This window comes from Pyrus communis, chromosome 8 (genome assembly GCF_041283825.1).
Source record: "Pyrus communis isolate YQ-2024b chromosome 8, ASM4128382v1, whole genome shotgun sequence".
Taxonomy (NCBI): Eukaryota; Viridiplantae; Streptophyta; class Magnoliopsida; order Rosales; family Rosaceae; genus Pyrus; species Pyrus communis.
This window is the reverse complement of record NC_142572.1, coordinates 10,096,702-10,121,702: the sequence shown is the minus strand read 5'-3', so window position 1 is coordinate 10,121,702 and position 25,001 is coordinate 10,096,702. Positions and strand designations below refer to the sequence as shown.

General features: G+C 39.3%; 1 non-coding gene across 1 annotated transcript; it reads right to left on the bottom strand.

Moving 5' to 3' along the window:
• Window positions 1–3,605: 3,605 nt before the first annotated feature.
• LOC148695067 (small nucleolar RNA R71) lies at window positions 3,606–3,716 on the bottom strand. Its single transcript, XR_015966107.1, has one exon. It is a non-coding gene; the product is annotated as a small nucleolar RNA R71 (small nucleolar RNA).
• Window positions 3,717–25,001: the final 21,285 nt, after the last annotated feature.

Below are 25,001 nucleotides of genomic sequence, written 5' to 3'. Positions count from 1 at the left end.
GATGCATACTTAGTCTTCATGCATAAACTCGATGCTAGTTTATAAACGAGTTTCACCTAATCGTCACAAGTTTATAAACATGAGTAGTGAAGGTTGCTAGTCACAACCGCGTTAATTGAATTCTTGACAAGAGTATCATGCATTCATAGTTACAATTGCCTCGTCAACACTTACGATTTTCATAGAGCATAATGATCTCTCACTGTATCTCTTCTATGCATTCATGTTGAGGACCGTTGGAGAATGATTTGAATTGTCGCATGCATCATCCAATTCAATAACATAAGGAAATCTGATGGTTAATTAGTGCATCACGATTAACTTGGGGTGTTGAGCATCATAGTTAGTGAAAAGCAATTGGAAAGTCGATTCATATACAAATATGTCATGTGTGGAGAATGGACCTCTAACTAATCCATCCATCATCTTGTTTTCAAAATTCGTTTTACAATCTGCCTAGTTCTATACTTTGTTTTGTTATTTCAATTTTCGTCAAATCAAAACCCTCTTTTACTTTCTTGTTCTATATTGTTTAGAATCTGTTTAATTTGTGTTTTAAAGTGTTTTGAATCAAACCATAACCTTAAATTCGTCCAAAATTGTGTTAAGGTCAGAAACTGCCTGATAAGTCATCATTTTGCATGCATTTATATCTTCCTGAATTGGCGTTTTTGTGATTATTTTGGATTAAACTAGTTGCATTTTACATTATTTGGTGTTAGTGTGCAGCCAATGTGAATTTGGATCAAAGGGAAAGCAAATGAAGTAAAAACATTCCAGAAAAGATGTGAAGTGTTAAGAGATGCAATTCGGCCATATTGGGTGATTTTAAACAAAGCAAAAACATTGAAGTCATCTATGTGGTTCCAACACCAAAACATGCATTCACATGCATGTTCACAACCTTGGCCGTGCATTCCAGTACTTGTCCATCTCTCTTGTGCGCCAAAACCATCCACTTCCATTACTTAATCTACTCAGCCACATTTTCACCATGATCACAACCTGGCCGTGCACTCCCATATGATTGCAAGTCAGATTATACACTTCTAAACACCAAGCATGCAGTCACATGCATGCTAACATTCATTCCGTGCATTCCATTACCTTCCTCATACTTCATCTTTGCAGAAATCCACATGCTTGCACATTTCCCTTTTGTTATTCACCCATTATTCCAGAAAATCACTCATTCCTTGTTCATGCCGTGTGCTTTATTCCCATTTCCAGATTTGTACAAACAATTTCTGGTGCTCCAATCCACCTTTGCAGGTTCCACTCACTTGTTGCAGCAAGGGCACATGCTTCTTTGAATACATTAACACTTGTTGCAGATCTTGTCCATGCCATGCGTCCACTACCTCAGAAACCCATCACTCCAGCTGACTTATGCACTGCCATCTGAATTAAACATATTCCAGATCCAATCTGAATGTTGGAGACACATTCTTTTCTATAAAACAAGTCTCACTTCATGCAAGGGGGGTTCCGCAAGTTTTCTTCTTCAACCAGTCCATTACACACCCATAACCTCTCCCATTTCACTCCATTCTCTGTCCATTTTTCTGTCCCAAGGGCAGAAACCATTCAACCAAGCCATTCTACCTTCATCTGCACCACATTTGGAGAAGCAACACCAAGGAACTCTTCAAGGACTTCAACATCAGTTTTGCTTCAAGGGTTTCTCCTTCTTAATCTTATGTTCACTCATGTTATTTATTTTTATGTTAAACCTTTGTAAACATGAAGTGTAACTAATCCTCCTCTAGGGATTCGATGTAACCTTGCAAAGTTTGCCATGTAATTAAGTTAGAATGCTCAGTTTGTCCATCTATTTCTTGTTTCATTTTCTGTTTTAATGGTGACTTAGTGTGTTGATTTTAATGTTTGATCATCATTTGAATTAATCACAAAGTTGTGTAGCCAAGATTAGAACACACATCAATCATAATCTTGGTAGATATGTGAATGAATGAAGGGAGTGTTTAGCACACATCCTGCCGAGTTATTCCCTTTGGTTTTATGAAAGTTTCTTGTACATTACATAATCTTGATTATGAACCAAAGTTGCACATCACAATTAGGTTCATGATTAGAGACATTTGATCAAATCCACACATCATATGGTTGATCATATCCAAGTGAAACAAACTCAAGAAAAAGGTAGATGAATGAGTACAAACTAACTTGACAAACATGGACTTAGTTAAGCAATGGTGAAACCGAATCCCTAGCTTCATTTCCATTGATACTATCCTATTACATTAGTTGTTGATTCATTTATTTGTGTTTACTTCATTTTCTCATGCTTTCAAGTTACAACAACAAATCTGTCTATTTAGACTAGTTTGATTCATTTCCAAATCTGCCTAGTTTGTTTAGTTTGATTCATTTCTTAGAGTTCTTGCAAAACAAGTAGTTACATAGGTCCAATTAGTCCCTGCGGATTCGACACCCTTGCTTGTGCCATTATACTAAATATATTCTAGCATTAGGAAGGAATTATACATCAACAAAAATGGCGCCGTTGCCGGGGACTGATTTCAGTCCCTTGTAATTGCTTGTTTGCTTGTTTGCTATTTTGATTAGTGTCAAGGTTCATAACTTGTCGAATTGATAACTGGAAGTTGGTTTAAGTTGCATATATTTCGTGAGTAGAGAGGAATCCCTTAGCCATTCCATTATCCATTGGTTTACATCAATTTGCTTTACAATCTGTTTTCTTTGCAATATGTCCATTTAATTAAATTTCGTCCAAATACAAATTCCCCCCCCCCATATTTTGTTAAGTCTTAAGCTTAGAATCTGTCTTATCTTGTGTTTTGAAGCATTTTGAGTCAAGCCTAAACCTAATTTTCGTCCAAAATTGAGTTTAGTGTCAAAACTGCCCAGTTTGTATTTTTAGGCAATTTTGAGAGTTTTTAGCTTGTTTTGAGTCTTGTGAATCTGTTTTGAGTCCCTTGGGTCCTTTCAAACGTTTTTAAGTTTATTTTTATTCATTTCATTGTTGTTTGCTAGTTGATTTTCATTCACACTTGTGTATTTTATTTCAGGTAGTATATGTCAAATAAACTTGTTGAGTTAGGCCAAAGAATTGAACGGTTGAAGGGCCACACTTTGGACAATTTTGTGCCATCAAGTTCATCCTTTAGCCGTGAGGAAGAGGAAGGGAATTCACCTAGTTCAACAAGTAAAGAATCTGAGCAATTTAATTGGGAAAGAGAAGAAGAGATGGCGGGCAACGAAGATGAACTTCGAGCTTTGGAGGACTTTGCTCAACCAATCATACCAAATTCACCTTCATGCATCTTGCTGCCCACAGAAGCTAGAAACTATGATCTCAAATCTTCACATTTTCATATGTTTCCCTCATTTTATGGCTTACCTAATGAAGACCCTTTAGCTCATATTAAAGAATTTTACAATGTTGTGAGTGGTTTACCTTTGCAGGGAGTGAGTGAAGCGAATTTGAGGATGAGAGTGTTTCCTTACACCTTGAAAGATAAGGCCAAGAGTTGGTTGATGACTCTAACACCAGGTTCCCTCACCACATGGGATGCCGTGGCTAAGAAGTTCTTGGAGAAGTTCTTTTCCACTCAAAAGACAGCCACATTAAGGGGACAAATCTTCAACTTCAAACAAGATGATGGAGAACCTTTCAACGAGTGTTGGGAGCGTTTTAAAGGCCTCTTGATCCAATGTCCACACCATGGGTTACCTTTTCACTTACAAATGCAAATTTTCTATGATGGACTAACCCAAACTTGTCAATCAACTGTTGATAATGCAGCAGGTGGAGCATTGAAGAAAAAGAATGCTCAAGAGTCATATAACATTTATGAGATGTTGGGGTCTAATGCTCAACACAAAGATTTAAGGGGTAAGAAAGTTGGAGTCTATGAAACAAGTTCTAATCATGAGCTTTTGTTGCAGGTAGCTAACCTAGAAAGGAAGCTTGAATCCGTGCTCAACATGGTGCCAAAAGCAAATGAAGTGTGTGCCATTTGCAACTTACCAAACCACCCTACTCATCAATGTCCATCTAGGGAGGCTTATCCCGAGTATGTTCAAGAGCAAGTGAACCTCATGAATTCTTACAATCAAAGACCAAGGAATGATATGTATTCCAATACATATAACCCGAGTTGGACAGATCATCCCAACTTTTCATGGAAGAACAACAATCCAATCCAAAATTTCCAATCAAAACCTGCCACTACCCTTGAGGATACGGTTAAATTGTTAGCCCAAAACACCTTGCAATTCCAACATTCCACAAATAGCACTCTCCAACAACATTCAGCAGCCCTAACCAAAATGGAGACACAATTGGGGCAGATTGCAGATGCCTTGAACCAAAGAGAGGTGGGGAAGTTTCCAAGCCAACACGTGATACTCCAAAGGAACCAAGAGCAAGCCAAAGCAATCACTACACTTAGAAGTGGTAAGGCTATTGATAATAGAGTTGGCAATGAAGTTACTAATGAATATGATCATGTGAATGCAGGTGTTACTCAAGGAGACAATGAGAAACCAAATGAGGAACCAAGCCATGCTACTTCCTCATTTGAAGCACCAAATCTTCACAAGGCCGAGAAACCATACACTCCACCAATACCATTCCCTGGAAGACTTGCCAAGAGCAAGCAGGATAAGTCATTTAAAGAGATTTTTGATATACTAAGCAAAGTGAATGTGATAGGAGCATATTTAGGCGACTTAACTAGCTTATTCTTGTGCATTTGTGCTATTATTTCTTAGTTAATGTCGTATTACAACTCAAGTTCGTGTGTTTGTAGGTCCTATGGGTTAAAGTATCAAGAAAGTGCATTTTGGTGCATTTTGGAGCTATTTTGGACACTAGGTGGTGAGCTTGCATGTGGGCTAACATGGATGGACGAATTTGGACTTCAAGAAGGTGGAAATGTGATAAGAAGAGGAAGGAACTAAGCTAAGGACAAAGTGGATAAGGAAAGTGCAAGAAAAGAGGAAACATTATCTAAAACCTTATCCAACCTTATCCAACATTATCCAAAACCTTATCTAACATTATCCAATTATCCAAAACATTATCCAAACCTTATCTCATCTTATCCTAATCCAAACCTTATCATGTCTTACTCCTAATTACATGGGGACCTAAATGGATCATTCTAGAACCTATTTCTAGAAGCATCCTAGTCTAGAAGGCCCAAATCTGCCACAAAACCTATTCTTTCTAGAAACCCTAGAAAAGTGGCGCCCAAACCTTTCTAGAAGGCTTTACCTTGCCTTGCAAGGCAAGCTACCCTCCCCCCTAAATCAGCCGCACCTTCCTAGGCCCAATCCCTTTGGGATTCTGAATTCCAAGGCCTAATCCTTGTGGATTTGGGTATACAAATCAGTTTATAGAACTATGTGGGCCAAAACCTTCTCCTAAGTGGATTTGAATCACTATGGCCGAATTCTAGGGCCCTAATCCACCAAATCTGCTAAGTAAACCCTAATCTAATAAACCCTAGGACTATATAAACATATTTTCAGCCACAAATTCGTACCACCCCCTTATGCTATTCAGAAACCCTTGTGCCGCACCTCCATTCTCCATTCTAAGCCTCCATAGACCTCCCTACACATCCATACATCTCTGCCGCACCCTTCCCACCATAATCAACCATCCTCCATCCCTCCAAACTAGAAAACACCATCCAAAACCACCAATTCCATCACCCTAATTTTGTGCCGCAGCAAGGAGGAGGAAGAGGAGCCAATCTGTGCATCGAATCCATCTTGGAATTGCTGAGCATTTAGGTGTATTCTTTCTTATGATTTCCATGTTTAAATTCAATACTTTTTGTTGTGCAAGCATGAGGAACTAATCCCCCCTTTGGCTAGGGGGGAATTTCGAAACCATGGTTATATTTGCATGATGATTTGATTACTTTCAGTTGTGATTTCATGAATGATGAATTCAATTTACTTATCTATTTTAATTAAAACTTGCTTATGTATATGAATTGAGAGTGCACGCTTGATTTGCATGCATAAACATGATGCTAGGATATGAGGGAACTTCACCTAATCGTTGGGAACTCACATCCATGAGTAGTTAAGATTGTTGGTCGCAATTATGTTAAGTAAATTCTTGGTATAAGTATCATGTGCTTTCATAGTTACGAATGCCTCGTCAACACCTATGATTTCCATAGAACCTAATGATCTTTGATTGTCTTTCTATCATGCGCTTTCATATAGAAAACTTTTAAGGAATAATTTGATTGCAATGCGCTAATTCCATTCAATTCAATGACCTAAGGGAAATCTGAGAGTTAATTTAAGCGTACCTAATTAACTTGGGGTGTTGAGGTTCATAAATTCATCGAATAAGCAACTGGAGATTATTTTGTATGCAAGTATGCCATGTGTGGAGAAAAACCTCCTAGCCATCTCACCATCCACTTAATTTCACCAATTTCGTCAGAATCTGCCTATTTTACATATTTGTTTTGTTTGTTTGATTTTCGTCAAAAACCAAATCCCCAAGTGTCTTAGAGTGTCTAATTAGTTAGAATATGTTTTAGATTGTGTTTTTGAGTGTTTTGATTCAAGTTGTTACCCAAATTCGTCCAAATTAGTGAAAGTGCTCAAAACTGCCCAGAAAGTGTTTTTAAGGCAGTTTTGAGTGTTTTGGGGCTGTTTTGAGTCTTTGGGTTTGTTTTAGTGTTTTTATTGTTTAGCTTTGCATTCTTTGAGTCTAGTTTAGTGTTTTAACCTTTGTTTTACGTTTTTGAGTCAGTTTCCAAGTGATTTAGCAATCCCTCCTAATCCCCGGTTTAGAACGATCCCTACTTATTTATATGCTACAATTGTCAAAAGAGGGTTAATTTGTGTGTTAAGTTAATTTTCGCATCAAATTTTGGCGCCGTTGCCGGGGATTAGCAACTTTGCTAATCCCTTGGATTGTTATTTTCGTTTTTTCTTATTAGATCAGATTCTTATGTTATTTTGTTTCTTGTTTTAGGTACTTGTTTATGACTCGGAGTTCTAATCCGGTTCACGAACATATTTTAGACTTTGACGACGATTTTGAGCGTGAGTTGAGACGTAAGAGGAAGAACCCGGAACCTAGTGAATCAAGTGCAAGTTCCGAGTCCGTTTCTGAATTTGAAGAAGAAGTGGAAGACATGGCAGCGGACAACCGAACAATCAAGGAGCTTTCCGCTTCGGGATTGGCCAATGCCGCACCCTTGTGCATCCAATACCCAAGGGCGGCTCAAGACAAGACTGCCGAGTTCGAATTGAAGTCAAGCCTGTTACATCACATTCCGAAGTACCATGGGCTATCCATGGAAGATCCGAACAAGCATTTGAAGGAGTTTGAAGTCGTTTGCTCAAGCATGACTCCGGTGAACGTGGATGAGAGCATCTTGAAGATGAAGGCCTTTCCCTTTTCTCTCCAAGAGAAAGCGAAAGATTGGTTGTACGAGTTGGCTCCCGGAACGGTCACATCATGGAAGAGCATGAAACGAGCTTACTTGGAGAAGTTTTTCCCAACTTCTCGAGTTATCCTCCTACGAAAAAGGATAAGTGGAATCCAACAAGATGAAGGTGAATCATTTCCTACTTATTATGAACGTTTTAAATCTCTTGTTGCTTCATGTCCACAACATCAAATGAAGGAGGAACTACTTCTACAATACTTTTATGAGGGACTTCTACCTATTGAACGTCAAATGCTAGATGCCTCAGCGGGAGGAGCATTGGTGGACAAGACCCCCACGGCTGCAAAGTCCTTGATTGCTAATCGAGCATTGAACGCTCAACAATACGAAGGCGTTGGACAGAGGAGTACCCCACGGCAACACCAAGTCAATGAGGTAAGTGCCATAACCGAACTTCAAAATCAAATGGCTAACCTTACTATGTTGCTTTCTCAGGTGGTGGAAGGTCCAAAAGTCAAAACCGTAGCTTCTTGTGGCGTATGCTCCATGCAAGAACACCCTACAGACAAGTGCCCACAATTAATCGAAAATGGAGGGTGGGAGACACTCAATGCCGTGGGATATGGCAACCAATACCGATCACGTGGTGATCCGTTCTCTAATACTTACAATCCCGGTTGGCGTGATCATCCGAATTTCAAATGGCGAGACCCCCAACAAGGTCAACAACAAAGAGGATTTAGGCAACAACCCCCGGGTTTCTATCAAAAGCCGTTGGCACCACCACAAGCCCAAGCACAACCTGCCCAAAGCAATGTAGGTAATTCAAGTGAAAATGATAAGATTTTTCAATTACTTACTACTTTGACGCAGGAAGTCCAAACTCAAAACAAAGAGAGGCAAATCCAAGACAAGAGGGTGGACAACTTGGAGAAGCAAGTGGGACAGATTGCCGAATTCATGGGGCAATTTAGTGAGCAAGGAAGGTTGCCTAGCTCAACAGTGGTCAACCCGAAAGGAGGATTCGAATCTGCGAAAGCAATCATGTTGCGAAGTGGAAAACAAGTTGGAACGGCTTCACAACCCTCTAATTCAGCCCCAATGGAGGACGAAAAGTTGCAATTTGAAGAGGGGGAGCATGAGCAAGCCACGGCAAGGGTGGGAGACACCATGCCGCAGCCACCCAAAGTACACCATTCGGCTTCTAAGGGTAAGGATGTTCCAAATTTGGTTATTTCTAATGTTATTCCTCCAAATGTACCTTTTCCTCGTAGATTCATGCAAACAAAGAAGGAGGAGGCTGAAAAGGATATTTTAGAGACGTTTAGAAAAGTACAAGTCAATATACCACTTTTGGATGCAATTAAACAAGTTCCGAGGTATGCTAAGTTTTTAAAAGAACTTTGTACTACTAGGAAGAGAATTTCAAACAAAGAGGTTGTAAAGGTAAGTGAGAATGTCTCAGCCATCTTGCAACGTAAATTGCCCCCTAAATGCAAAGATCCGGGTAGTTTTACGATTCCTTGTGTTATTGGCAATAATCGGTTTGAACATGCTATGCTAGACTTAGGTGCATCTATTAATGTTATGCCTTACTCCATTTATGCATCTATGAACCTAGGTGAGTTAAAAAATGATGGTGTGATTATTCAATTGGCCGATAGATCTAATGCCTATCCAAAGGGTGTTTTGGAAGATGTTTTAGTGCAGGTTAATCATCTAATCTTTCCGGCGGATTTCTACGTGTTGGAAATGGAAGAATCAAACCATGCCCCGTCATTGCCAATTCTTCTTGGCCGCCCATTTATGAAAACAGCCCGCACGAAGATTGATGTGTTTAATGGGACTTTGACAATGGAATTTGATGGGGAAGTTATTAATTTCAATCTTTCTGAATCTATTAAGTACCCTCTTGATGATCATTCATGTTTTGCTATTGATGTAATTGATTCGTTGGCGCAGGACCATTTTGAACAATTGAACGAAGATGCACTTGAATTGGTCATTACAAGAGGAATGGAACTTAAAGACAAGGAAGTAGGGCAATTGCATACCCACGGCATGCATGGTGAGCACCATGCCGTGCCCCCTAGTGTTGACATGGTTGAGATAGTGGCTGCCCTTGAGTCATTGCCACTACAATCTGGTAAGTCTTCGGACCTAATTTCAATTCCAATTTCGACTAATAAGCCCATTCCTTCAGTTGTGCAGCCACCTTCCCTTGAACTTAAACCATTGCCAAGCCATTTGAAGTATGTTTTCTTGGGAGACCAAGAGACCTTGCCCGTCATCATATCCTCCTCACTCACGGCACAAGAAGAAGGTAAGTTAGTGAGGGTGTTAAAGGAGTACAAAACTGCGATTGGTTGGACGTTGGCCGACATCAAGGGAATAAGCCCAACCACGTGCATGCATCGTATACTTTTGGAGGAGGGGACTAAAGCATCTCGAGAGGCTCAACGCCGACTCAACCCTCCAATGATGGAAGTTGTGAAGAAGGAGATAATCAAGCTCTTGGATTGTGGAGTGATCTATCCAATTTCAGATAGTCGGTGGGTGTCTCCGGTGCAATGTGTTCCAAAGAAATCCGGAGTAACTGTGGTGACAAATGCCGAAAATGAGCTTGTTCCTACGCGAATCCAAACAGGTTGGAGGGTTTGTATTGACTATAGGAAGCTCAATGCCACGACAAGGAAAGATCATTTTCCCTTGCCATTCATTGATCAAATGCTTGAAAGGTTAGCGGGTTATGCGTTTTATTGTTTTCTTGATGGGTATTCAGGTTATAATCAAATTGTGATAGCCCCAGAAGATCAAGAAAAAACCACTTTCACATGCCCTTTTGGTACATTTGCTTATCGTCGTATGCCATTTGGTTTATGTAATGCACCTGCCACATTTCAAAGATGCATGATGAGCATATTTTCAGATTACGTTGAGAAAATTATTGAAGTTTTTATGGATGATTTCAGCGTTTTTGGTGATTCATTTGATGGTTGTTTGAATAATCTTGGTTTGATTTTAAAACGATGCATTGAAACTAACCTTGTGTTAAATTGGGAGAAATGTCATTTCATGGTTAAACAAGGCATAGTTTTAGGTCATATTATTTCTGAAAAAGGTATTGAGGTAGATAAATCAAAAATAGATCTTGTGCGTCACTTACCCTCTCCTACTTCGGTTAGAGAGGTTCGTTCGTTCCTTGGACATGCAGGTTTTTATAGGAGGTTCATCAAGGATTTCTCGAAGATCTCCCAACCTTTATGCCGCCTCCTACAAAAAGATGCACCTTTCGACTTCACCAAGGAATGCACGGCAGCTTTCCAACTCCTCAAGGACATGCTAACCACGGCACCCATCATTGTGCCACCAGATTGGAGTCTTCCGTTCGAGCTAATGTGTGATGCATCCGACTATGCGTTAGGGGCTGTTTTAGGCCAAAGGAAGGACAAGAAGCCGCATGTCATCTACTACGCATCTCGGACGTTGAATGACGCTCAATTGAACTATTCAACTACTGAAAAAGAACTTCTTGCCATTGTCTTTGCTTTAGATAAATTTCGATCGTATTTACTTGGTACTAAGGTTATTATTTTCACTGATCATGCAGCTTTAAAGTACTTGTTCACGAAGAAGGAAGCCAAACCACGGCTAATTCGATGGATGCTACTTCTTCAAGAGTTTGACATCGAAATCAAGGACAAAAAGGGAAGTGAAAATGTGGTGGCTGACCACCTAAGGCGCATGATACATGAGGAGGAGCCGTACCCTATTGTAGAAACATTCCCCGACGAGCAATTGTTATCCATTAAGGTAAGTGAGCCTTGGTATGCGGATTTGGTAAATTATTTGGTGACTAAACAAGTTCCTAACACTTTAAATAGAAACCAACGGGATAAATTGAAAAAAGACGCTAGGTTTTATGTTTGGGATGATCCATACTTGTGGAAATATTGCTCGGATCAGATTATACGTAAGTGTGTGCATGACATGGAATTCACTTCTATTTTAACATTTTGTCACACTTATGCATGTGGGGGACACTTTGGGACACAACGCACAGCCCTTAAGGTTTTAGAATGTGGATTCTATTGGCCAACTTTATTTAAGGATGCTAGAAACTTTTGTATGTCTTGTGATCGTTGCCAAAGAATGGGCAACATTAGTGCAAAGGATCAAATGCCGCAAAATGTTATTCTCCCGGTTGAAATTTTTGATGTTTGGGGTATTGATTTTATGGGTCCTTTTCCTTCCTCACATGGTTTCTTGTATATCTTACTTGCTGTGGATTATGTATCGAAATGGGTGGAAGCAAAAGCCACCCGAACTAATGATTCTCGAGTGGTTGCAGATTTCATTAGAACTAACCTATTTGCAAGGTTTGGAATGCCACGAGTGATCATAAGTGATGGAGGATCTCACTTTTGCAATCGAACCATTGAGGCTTTGCTCAAGAAGTACAACGTCACGCATAAGGTTTCAACACCTTATCATCCTCAGACCAATGGGCAAGCTGAGGTTTCAAATAGGGAGATTAAGCAGATTCTAGAAAAAACCGTGGGCCCTACAAGGAAGGATTGGAGTGTACGATTGGAGGATGCGTTATGGGCATATCGCACGGCTTACAAGACCCCCCTGGGCATGTCCCCATTTCGGCTCATTTATGGCAAACCATGCCATCTTCCCGTGGAATTGGAGCACAAGGCGCATTGGGCCATCAAGACATTCAACATGGACATTGATGCGGCTGGACTTCACAGGAAGCTCCAATTGAATGAATTAGAAGAGATTAGGAACGAGGCGTATGACAACGCTCGAATTTACAAGGAAAAGACAAAGGCTTTTCATGATAAGATGATTCGAGGCAAATCATTCTCCATTGGGCAGAAAGTGCTACTCTTTAATTCCCGCCTTCGCTTGTTTCCTGGTAAGTTGCGTTCTAAGTGGGTTGGCCCGTTTGTTATTACTAATGTTTTTCCTTATGGTGCAGTCCAAGTTCAAAGCTTGAAAACAGGACAAGAGTTCACGGTGAATGGCCATCGATTAAAGCCCTACTACGAGAACTTCGAGGAGCATGTGGTGGATGATGTACCCCTCCATGCCGTGGGTACTACTAGTGAAGCTTAGCATGGCGTATTCGTCCGGCTGGAAGACGTTAAAGCAAGCGCTTCTTGGGAGGCAACCCATGTATTCGACAAGGAGAAGATGGAACTTCCATTCCAAACCCAGATTTGCGTTTCTAAACCCTTCTCCTTGCTGTTTATTTTATCATGCTTAGTTGCTTATTATTTGTTTGCTTTTATGTGAGTCTTTGTGTGAAACATTGAGGACAATGTTTGATTTAAGTGTGGGGGGGTAAACAAGTGTTTTTATGCAAAATTATGCAAAATTCGTGGGATTCTATCACCTATCACTTCTAATGTTGTTTATCACTGTTTTTAGGTGTTTTTAATGCATTTTGAGCTATTTTGGTGTGTGTTGAAGTAAAAATCCGAAAATTTGAAAAAAAATTGAAAAAAGTGTTTTGAAAAAGCCAAAAAGAGTTGTTTTTGTGTGTTTGTTTGTGTCTTAGGGTACCTTCCAACACAATGATGAGGATTTGGTTTTTAATGCATGACTGTTAAAGAGAGTTACAAACAATGATGGACGTGTGATTTGCTCTTTGGTTTATGCTTGGTTGTAGTTATAGTTTACGAATTCACATGTAATCATGAAGGATAAAATCAGTTTTGTAACATGCTTGAAGGAAGGAACTCAAACAAACGCTACATCCCTGAGAGACTTGAGCCTAAACGTTTATTTGGAGAGTTATTAATCTGTGCATTCTTGTTTTCTAAAAGTCGTTGCATGATCTCATTATTCTTTGCTTGGTTGCTACTTAGAATGCGTTTTATCACTATAGTTCCAAATACTAGAACTCATACCCGTTTTATTCAAAGCATGAAATTGATTAGCATAACAAATAACAAGATGAAGTTGTGTAGTAGTCACCACCATAGCCAAACAGCCGAATCCACCCTTGTCACTTGTATTGTAGGTTTAAACCCCTTTGAGCCTTATTTAGCCTATTTTCTTGTTAACCACATCATCCTTACCTAGCTTAGAATAGGACTTTCCATACCTTTGTTCTTAAAGTATAGTGGAGCATAACTGAGAAGGAATTCCTATTGAGTGACATTTGTGCAGAAAACAAGTATGGGGGGAAGGATTTTGTGAGTGTGTGTGTGCCAAAGTCTTAAAAGGGGCACGGGAAAAAGAAAGAAAAAAGAAAAAAAAAGAACGAAAGAATAAGAAAGAAAAAAAATCGTGAAAAAGAAGAAAATAAAGAAACGAAGTGAGAAAGAACTCACAAGTGTTGATTGTTGAAGAAAGGGTCCAAAAAGTTTGAATATGGCCCTAAGTTTTGTGTGACTTCCCCTTGGGTATTCAAAGTTGACTTCTGCAATCTAAAGGGAATTCTAAGTGCCTAATTCATTACTTTGCTCACTATTGCTTTAAGAATGTTTGTTATCCTTTACCTTTCGTTGTTAGCCAATACCCTAGCCTCGTTACAACCCTTTGACTTCTATCTTGATTGTTATGTGTTTCAATATGTGGAGTTTAAAATTGGTTTGAGCATATGGTATCCCTGGTTCTCGCGTCTAAGTAGTAGCGTTCCATTCATGAGATCATATACATGTCATTGTTAATAATTCTAGAAAATGCTTTCCTTGTTATAACATATGTGAGTGTTCGTCTACATGTTTACATCAATCTTCTCACATATACCTAGTGTAGGGAGTGTAGTTAGAAAATCTGTGTGAAAATTGAGAGTACACCTAGTAAGGAATTGAGGGAATTCTCTAAGGCATGTTACTACATTCAAAATGTTGTTTTAATTGATTAAATGCGAGCTAGTGAATGGTGACTATGATTAAGTATGCTCGAGGGTAAGGATTGCTTAAATCTATGTGAGTAGTGATCTTTAACATGTTATGTTTCATTGGAAATCCCTGAGGCAACGTTGGAAGGTTTAGAGTTATGTTTTGTTTCTTTTGTTTATTTGTTTTGCTCGAGGACTAGCAAAAGATAAGTGTGGGGGAATTTGATAGGAGCATATTTAGGCGACTTAACTAGCTTATTCTTGTGCATTTGTGCTATTATTTCTTAGTTAATGTCGTATTACAACTCAAGTTCGTGTGTTTGTAGGTCCTATGGGTTAAAGTATCAAGAAAGTGCATTTTGGTGCATTTTGGAGCTATTTTGGACACTAGGTGGTGAGCTTGCATGTGGGCTAACATGGATGGACGAATTTGGACTTCAAGAAGGTGGAAATGTGATAAGAAGAGGAAGGAACTAAGCTAAGGACAAAGTGGATAAGGAAAGTGCAAGAAAAGAGGAAACATTATCTAAAACCTTATCCAACCTTATCCAACATTATCCAAAACCTTATCTAACATTATCCAATTATCCAAAACATTATCCAAACCTTATCTCATCTTATCCTAATCCAAACCTTATCATGTCTTACTCCTAATTACATGGGGACCTAAATGGATCATTCTAGAACCTATTTCTAGAAGCATCCTAGTCTAGAAGGCCCAAATCTGCCACAAAACCTATTCTTTCTAGAAACCCTAGAAAAGTGGCGCCCAAACCTTTCTAGAAGGCTTTACCTTGCCTTGCAAGGCAAGCTACCCTCCCCCCTAAATCAGCCGCACCTTCCTAGGCCCAATCCCTTTGGGATTCTGAATTCCAAGGCCTAATCCTTGTGGATTTGGGTATACAAATCAGTTTATAGAACTATGTGGGCCAAAACCTTCTCCTAAGTGGATTTGAATCACTATGGCCGAATTCTAGGGCCCTAATCCACCAAATCTGCTAAGTAAACCCTAATCTAATAAACCCTAGGACTATATAAACATATTTTCAGCCACAAATTCGTACCACCCCCTTATGCTATTCAGAAACCCTTGTGCCGCACCTCCATTCTCCATTCTAAGCCTCCATAGACCTCCCTACACATCCATACATCTCTGCCGCACCCTTCCCACCATAATCAACCATCCTCCATCCCTCCAAACTAGAAAACACCATCCAAAACCACCAATTCCATCACCCTAATTTTGTGCCGCAGCAAGGAGGAGGAAGAGGAGCCAATCTGTGCATCGAATCCATCTTGGAATTGCTGAGCATTTAGGTGTATTCTTTCTTATGATTTCCATGTTTAAATTCAATACTTTTTGTTGTGCAAGCATGAGGAACTAATCCCCCCTTTGGCTAGGGGGGAATTTCGAAACCATGGTTATATTTGCATGATGATTTGATTACTTTCAGTTGTGATTTCATGAATGATGAATTCAATTTACTTATCTATTTTAATTAAAACTTGCTTATGTATATGAATTGAGAGTGCACGCTTGATTTGCATGCATAAACATGATGCTAGGATATGAGGGAACTTCACCTAATCGTTGGGAACTCACATCCATGAGTAGTTAAGATTGTTGGTCGCAATTATGTTAAGTAAATTCTTGGTATAAGTATCATGCGCTTTCATAGTTACGAATGCCTCGTCAACACCTATGATTTCCATAGAACCTAATGATCTTTGATTGTCTTTCTATCATGCGCTTTCATATAGAAAACTTTTAAGGAATAATTTGATTGCAATGCGCTAATTCCATTCAATTCAATGACCTAAGGGAAATCTGAGAGTTAATTTAAGCGTACCTAATTAACTTGGGGTGTTGAGGTTCATAAATTCATCGAATAAGCAACTGGAGATTATTTTGTATGCAAGTATGCCATGTGTGGAGAAAAACCTCCTAGCCATCTCACCATCCACTTAATTTCACCAATTTCGTCAGAATCTGCCTATTTTACATATTTGTTTTGTTTGTTTGATTTTCGTCAAAAACCAAATCCCCAAGTGTCTTAGAGTGTCTAATTAGTTAGAATATGTTTTAGATTGTGTTTTTGAGTGTTTTGATTCAAGTTGTTACCCAAATTCGTCCAAATTAGTGAAAGTGCTCAAAACTGCCCAGAAAGTGTTTTTAAGGCAGTTTTGAGTGTTTTGGGGCTGTTTTGAGTCTTTGGGTTTGTTTTAGTGTTTTTATTGTTTAGCTTTGCATTCTTTGAGTCTAGTTTAGTGTTTTAACCTTTGTTTTACGTTTTTGAGTCAGTTTCCAAGTGATTTAGCAATCCCTCCTAATCCCCGGTTTAGAACGATCCCTACTTATTTATATGCTACAATTGTCAAAAGAGGGTTAATTTGTGTGTTAAGTTAATTTTCGCATCAGAATGTTAACTTACCTTTGCTTGATGTCATTAGGAACATGCCGGCATATGGGAAGTTCTTTAAGGAGTTAAACAGCTACAAAAGGAAGTATGGACCACATGAGAAGGTAGTGGTGTCTGAGAATGTGAGTGCAGTTTTGCAAAGAAAACTTCCACCAAAACTCAAGGATCCAGGCAGTTTCTCTATCAACATCACCATAGGGGACAAGAAAGTAGAGAAGGCAATGCTTGATTTGGCTGCTAGCATCAACTTAATGCCTTATTCAGTGTACCTTCAACTAGGTTTGGGAGATTTGAAAGCCACCACCATTTCATTACAACTTGCAGACAGATCCGTGAAATATCCAAGAGGTATAGTAGAAGATATTCTAGTTCAAGTTGATAAACTAATCTTGCCTGCAGATTTTGTAGTGTTGGACATGGAAGAAGCTCCTATACATGATCGTGAGTTGCCTATATTACTTGGGAGACCTTTCATGGCCACGGCCAAGACCATCATTGATGTGCAAAATGGACTCCTCACTATGACAGTGTTAGGAGAGACAGTTCAATTCAAAGTGTTTGAATCTCTTGCTCATCCTTCTTCATCTCTTGATTGTTATGCCATTGATGTGCTTGATTCACTTGTATTCTCTAAGTTCTTGCAGGCACAATCGAATGAACCATTACAAACTGTTTTGAGTCAATCTCAAGATGAGTTTGATGAAGAAGATGCACTCATGGAAGAAGTAGCTGCCTTGGAAGCATTGGCATTGTATCCTTTGAATGTTTCACCTATTGTAGAGCCTTTAGAATCATCAATGTCACATTTAACTCCTTCCACTGTTAAGGCACCAAAACTTGAACTTAAGCCACTCCCACCACATCTAAAATATGCATATCTAGCTGAATTTGAAACTCTTCCAATTATCATAGCTTCTGATCTCACCCCAATTGAAGAAGATAAACTAATTAGGGTGTTAAAAGAGTTCAAATCAGTTTTTGGTTGGTCTATTGCAGATATCAAGGGAATAAGCCCTACCATGTGCATGCATAGGATTCTCTTGGAGGAAGGGGCAAAGTCAACCCATGAGCCACAAAGAAGACTTAACCCACACATGAAGGAAGTTGTTAGGGATGAGGTGTTGAAATTGTTAGATGTGGGGATCATATATCCCATCTCTGATAGCAAATGGGTGAGTGCCATTCAAGTGGTGCCTAAGAAGGTGAGAATCACTGTGATGAGGAATGAAAACAATGAACTTGTGCCCACAAAGCCCACGGCCAGTTGGCGTGTTTGCACCGATTACAGGAAGTTGAATTCTAGCACTAGAAAAGATTACTTTCCTATGCCTTTCATAGATCAAATGCTTGAGAGATTGGCAGGTTACTCACATTATTGTTTTCTGGATGGATACTCAGGTTACAATCAAATTGCAATCGCTCCGGAGGATCAAGAGAAAACAACCTTTACTTGCCCCTTTGGCACATTTGCATACAGGAGAATGCCGTTTGGACTTTGCAATGCTCCAGCAACATTCCAAAGATGCATGTTGGCCATCTTTTCTGACATGGTAGAAAGATTCATTGAGGTATTTATGGATGATTTCTCAGTGTTTGGTTCTTCTTTTGATGAATGTCTTAACCATCTATCATTAGTACTTCAAAGATGTCAGGAAACAAATTTGGTTCTCAATTGGGAAAAGTGCCAATTTATGGTGAAACAAGGAATTGTGTTGGGGCATGTAATCTCTAGCAAAGGAATGGAGGTAGACAAAGCAAAAATTGACGTCATCACCAATATGGTAGCCCCCACCACTGTGAAGGGAGTAAGAAGTTTTTTGGGCCATGCGGGTTTTTATCGTCGTTTCATTAAGAACTTTTCAATGATCACTCGTCCATTATGCAGTCTGTTAGCTAAAGATGTTGTATTTCATTTTGATAAGGCTTGTATGGATGCATTCAATACTTTGAAAAATGAACTAACCTCGGCCCCTATTATTATGGCACCAGATTGGTCGTTACCTTTTGAATTAATGTGTGATGCCTCTGACTATGCTGTTGGTGCAGTTTTAGGGCAAAGGGTGAACAAGCTTCCACATGTGATCTACTATGCAAGTCGGACTCTGCATGATGCTCAACTTAACTATTCCACAACTGAAGAGGAGTTGCTTGCTGTTGTTTTTGCCTTAGAAAAGTTTAGGTCATATCTTGTGGGATCTAAAGTTATTGTGTTTTCTGATCATGCAGCCATTAGGTATTTGATGACAAAGAAGGATGCTAAACCACGCTTGATTAGATGGATACTCTTACTGCAAGAGTTTGACTTGGAAATTCGAGATAAGAAGGGCAGTGATAATGTTGTGGCTGACCATTTGTCCAGGCTTAATGAAAACCATGGAGTGGGACAACCTTTGCCCCTAAATGAATCATTTCCAGATGAACAACTCTTTGTTGTTCAAGAAAAAGAACCATGGTATGCGGACTTTGTGAATTATCTTGCCTGTGGTATAATGAGAAATGACCTTTCTTTTCAGGAAAGAAAGAAGTTCCTTGCCATGGCGAAGCACTACGTTTGGGACGAACCATATTTGTTTAAATATTGCCCTGATCAAATCATTAGGAGATGTGTCCCAGAGAGTGAGCAACAAAGCATCCTAACATTTAGCCACACATTGGCATGTGGAGGCCATTTTGGTGCCAAAAAGACATCTCTAAAGGTTTTACAATCTGGTTTCTTTTGGCCTACTTTATTCAAAGATGCTTTTGATTTTTGCTCTAAGTGTGATAGGTGCCAGAAAATGGGGAACATTAGCCGAAGAAATGAGATGCCATTGAACAACATTTTGGTGGTGGAACTCTTTGATGTTTGGGGAATCGATTTCATGGGACCATTTCCATCCTCTTTTGGCTACTTATACATATTAGTGGCAGTGGATTACGTATCCAAATGGGTTGAAGCCATTGCTACAAGAACTAATGATCATAAGGTTGTGTTGAATTTTCTTAAAGATGTGATTTTTTGTAGGTTTGGAACCCCAAGAGCTATTATTAGTGATGGTGGCAGCCATTTCTGCAACAAACCTTTTGAATCCTTGATGAAGAAGTACAACATTGATAGGAACATATTCATGCGACTTAAATGGCTTGTTCTCGTACATTTACGTTATGTTTCTTTAGTTAGTTTAGTCCTGTATGCTTCTGTTGTGTGTTTTCAGGATAATAAGACGTGTTTGACGAAAGGATGCATTGTGGAGTGTTTTGGAGCACTATTGGGCTAAGGATGGATAGCTTATGCTTGGAGCCCAAGTGTTGGATGAAATTGAAGGCCTTGTAAGCACTTGAGGACATAAAACAATGGCCCTAACCCAATTACATTCACCTTGCCTTGGGCTTAACACAAACACCATTCCTTGCCATGCAAGGGGGAGCAATTTGGGTCCATTTCATGTACTTAAACCCTAGCCCAATCCTCAATCACTTCAAAGCCATGCAAAACCTTTCAACACCCTTTAATCATTCCCCTTTAAGTTATGATTTTATTTCCTAACCCTACATGCATTATTTATTAGCATCTTCACATGCATTCACACCTCTTTAATCCACATGCATTCATCATCATTCACTCTAGTTTTAATTCACATGCATTCCATCCTTTAATTCACCCACATGCCCCTTTAAATCATTCAATCACACCATCACACATTCATCCTCCAACATTGCACATGCACTTTGCCTTTCATCATTGCACAACAATCATAAGAGCCACATGCACTCTTAAACAATCAACAACATATTCTCCCATTCCCCCTATAAAAACCCATGCATTCATTGAGAAATTCATTCACTCCCCACTCCATCTCTCCATTTCTCACACCACAACTAACACAAACACTTCCCCTTAGAATCCAAAACCGTGAGTCCCCCTTCCACCATTCCTCATCCATTTCCATAATTCCCCAAACCTCACCTTAGACCTTGTGCTACAACAACGAGGAAGATAAGAGGGCCTAAACGTTCATACAATTCAAGTTTGAGTTGTTGGAATGTTTAGGTGTTTCTTTGATTTCAAAGTTTAAATTCAATTCTCTTTGTTTTGTACGTATGAGTAATGGAAGAAAAGAGTGCCTAAACGTTCATACAATTCAAGTTTGAGTTGTTGGAATGTTTAGGTGTTTCTTTGATTTCAAAGTTATGAGGAACTAAACCCCCTTTAGCTAGGGGGTAATTCGAAATAAATGTTTATGCTTGCATTTTGATTTGATTACTTCTAATTGCGTTTCATAAGTTGTGGATTCAATTTGTTTAACTATTTGATTGATAACTTATTTATGTATGTTTATTAAGAGTGCACACTTAATTTTCATGCATGAATATGACGCTAGAATATAAGTGAGTTTCACCTAATAGTTACGAACTTATATTCACAAGTAGTGGAGGTTGCTTATAAACAATCGCGTTAAATGAATTCTTGGCAAGAGTATCATGCATTCATAGTTACAATTGCCTCGTCAATACTTATAATTTTCATAGAGCGTAATGATTCTTGCTTGTATCTCTATTATGCAATCATGTAGGGGACTTGTGGGGAATGTTTTGAATTGTTGTATGCGCTAACCCATCCAATTCAATAACGTTAGGAAGATTTGAAGGTTAATTAGTGCATCACGGTTAACTTGGGGTGTTGAGTATCATAGTTTATTGAAATGCAATTGGAAATCTTTTTATTATGCAAGTGTAACATATGTGGAGATGACCCCCTTAGCTAGCATTCATCCATTCTATTTCATCAATTTCATATTTACATTCTGTTTTAATTTGTTCATTTAATTTAATTTCGTATAAACTTAAATCCCCCTTTACTTTAATGTCAATTTAGTTAGAAATCATTTTAGTTTGTGTTTTTAAAAGCATTTTGAGTCTTTGGTTTGTCTTAGTGTTTTAAAGTTTAGTTTTACATTCTTTGAGTCTAGTTTAGTGTTTTATATTACGTTTTTATGTTTTTGAGTCAAATCCAAGTGATTAACAATCCCTCCTAATCCCCGGTCCAGAACGATCCCTACTTATACATTTACTACAACTTGACGAAAAGAGGGTTTAATTTGTGCGCGTATAAATCTCGCATCAAATTTTGGCGCCGTTGCCGGGGATTAGAAAATTTGCTAATCCCTTGGATTGTTTGTTTCTGTATTGTCTTTTAGATTTAGTTTTTTTTTTATTATTTTTTTATTTGTGTTTTGTTTGTTAAGAACAAGATGGCACTTGATAATGCTTCTCTTTTGTCACAACTCATGGAAAGGTCCCAAATGCAAAGAGTTGATATATTTAATCTTCAATCAAGGAATAACGTGTTTTCCAATACTTACAATTCGGATTGGAGTGATCATTCAAACTCTATGCGGTGGGAACCTCAAAATGCTCAACAAGGAGGATATTGGCAGCCACCACAACCTCATATTCAATATGCCCAACCAAACTCAAGTTCGTCAATAGATTATAATCAAAAGCTTAATGAATTAATTTGTTTGGTGCAGGGCTCACAAATTCAAGACAATGAGGCTCAACAAGAAGGATATTGGCAGCCATATGAGGAGTTCTATTCTACGCCTATGCAGCCACCACAAAGGTTGGACCACTTGGATAAGCAAATTGGGCAGATCGCGGAGTTCGTAGGACAGTTTCGAGACCAAGGCGAACTCCCTAGTTCAACCATTGCAAATCCGAAGGGAGAATTTGAAACTGCCAAGGAAATCATGTTGAGAAGTGACAAGGAGGTTGGAACGGACCCTCAACCATCAAAATCAAATCACAAGGAAGAGGAATACACCCAACCCACGGCAAGGGTGGAAACACATTTACCGGAGGCACCTATTGCTCCTATGCCATCTAATACAGGTGTGGTTGTTCGAAATTTCATTATTTTTAACCCTGTTCCAAGATTCATGACTTCCAAGGAAGAAGAAGGTGAAAAAGACATCTTGGAAGCCCTTCCAAAGGTGACAAGTAGGGAATGTCATGAATTCATCAAAGAGGACGTTCTTGAAACCACAAAATCCAAAGAAGTTAAATTTGATGACATTGGACAAGTAATAACCATCACTTGCAATCTGGCCAAGTCCAATATCCCTGAAACTTTCAAAGGAGTGGTATTTGTCATTGAGTTCTTGTCGGACAAAACAAGTAAGTATTTTTTTCCAAATTCCATTAGATTTTATACTAACTTGCTATTTTTTTTGAATCAGGCACCTACACTAGAATTCAAACCAATGCCGGTTCACTTCAAGTATCACCTTCCATTCAAGGACCAATTCCATGCCGTTTGATTTTATTTATGTTAATAAAAAAAAAATATATAAAAAAAAATAAAAATAAAAAAAAAATAAAAAAAAAATAAAAAAAAGAAAGATACTAAACATGGAGAAAGGTGGAGCTTCACAAAGGTTGTTTGCGTGAAGCCCCACTACGAGGCGCAGAAGCGGAAGGCGCAGAAGCGGGAGGCATAGAAGCGGGAGGCATCGGAGCGGAAGCCATCGGAGCGGGAGGCATCGGAGCTAGAGCATTCCAGGCCTCAATACTTGGCCAAGCGCTGGATGACCCAGGAAAAAGGTGCCTCTGGAGATAAGACGCAAGCCTTTGACGGTCATTGTGAATTCGACCCTCAGATTCTTGCAGCTCATCAAGCTTCCTCTTCATGCCCGCCGAATAGTTATTTGCAAGCACATGCAAACTTCTATTCTCGTACTTAAGCTGTTTGATTTCCTGCTTAAGACTTTCCACCTCTGCCATCAACGATTCCACTTGGCGGGACCGAGCAAGCAGGCGTAGGCCCATGTTGGACACAGAGCTCGCACACTGAACACTAAGTGCGAGGGACTCTTGAACGGCCAACTCATCGGACCGTCCTGACAGCAGCCTACTATCTTTTGGAGTGAGGAGGTTCCTAGCTACTATTGTAGCTGTTGTGGCGTCCTGCATCACAGAGTGATAGGAGCATATTTAGGCGACTTAACTAGCTTATTCTTGTGCATTTGTGCTATTATTTCTTAGTTAATGTCGTATTACAACTCAATTTCGTGTGTTTGTAGGTCCTATGGGTTAAAGTATCAAGAAAGTGCATTTTGGTGCATTTTGGAGCTATTTTGGACACTAGGTGGTGAGCTTGCATGTGGGCTAACATGGATGGACGAATTTGGACTTCAAGAAGGTGGAAATGTGATAAGAAGAGGAAGGAACTAAGCTAAGGACAAAGTGGATAAGGAAAGTGCAAGAAAAGAGGAAACCTTATCCAAAACATTATCTAAACATTATCCAACCTTATCCAACATTATCCAATTATACAAAACATTATCCAAACCTTATCTCATCTTATCCTATCCAAACCTTATCATGTCTTACTCCTAATTACATGGGGACTTAAATGGATCATTCTAGAACCTATTTCTAGAATCATTCTATTCTAGAAGGCCCAAATCTGCCACAAAACCTACTCTTTCTAGAAACCCTAGAAAAGTGGCGCCCCAAACCTTTCTAGAAGGCTTTACCTTGCCTTGCAAGCCAAGCTACCCTCTCCCCTAAATCAGCCGCACCTTCCTAGGCCCAATCCCTTTGGGATTCTGAATTCCAAGGCCTAATCCTTGTGGATTTGGGTATACAAATCAGTTTATAGAACTATGTGGGCCAAAACCTTCTCCTAAGTGGATTTGAATCACCATGGGCGAATTCTAGGGCCCTAATCCACCAAATCAGCTAAGTAAACCCTAATCTAATAAACCCTAGGACTATATAAACATATTTTCAGCCACAAATTCGTACCACCCCCTTATGCTATTCAGAAACCCTTGTGCCGCACCTCCATTCTCCATTCTACACATCCATAGACCTCCCTACACATCCATACATCTCTGCCGCACCCTTCCCCACCATAATCAACCATCCTCCAACCCTCCAAACAAGAAAACACCATCCAAAACCACCAATTCCATCACCCACACTTTGTGCCGCAACAAGGAGGAGGAAGAGGAGCCAATCTGTGCATCGAATCCATCTTGGAATTGCTGAGCATTTAGGTGTATTCTTTCTTATGATTTCAATGTTTAAATTCAATACTTTTTGTTGTGCAAGCATGAGGAACTAATCCTCCCTTTGGCTAGGGGGGGAATTTCGAAACCATGGTTATATTTGCATGATGATTTGATTACTTTCAGTTGTGATTTCATGAATGATGAATTCAATTTACTTATCTATTTTAATTAAAACTTGATTATGTATATGAATTGAGAGTGCACGCTTGATTTGCATGCATAAACATGATGCTAGGATATG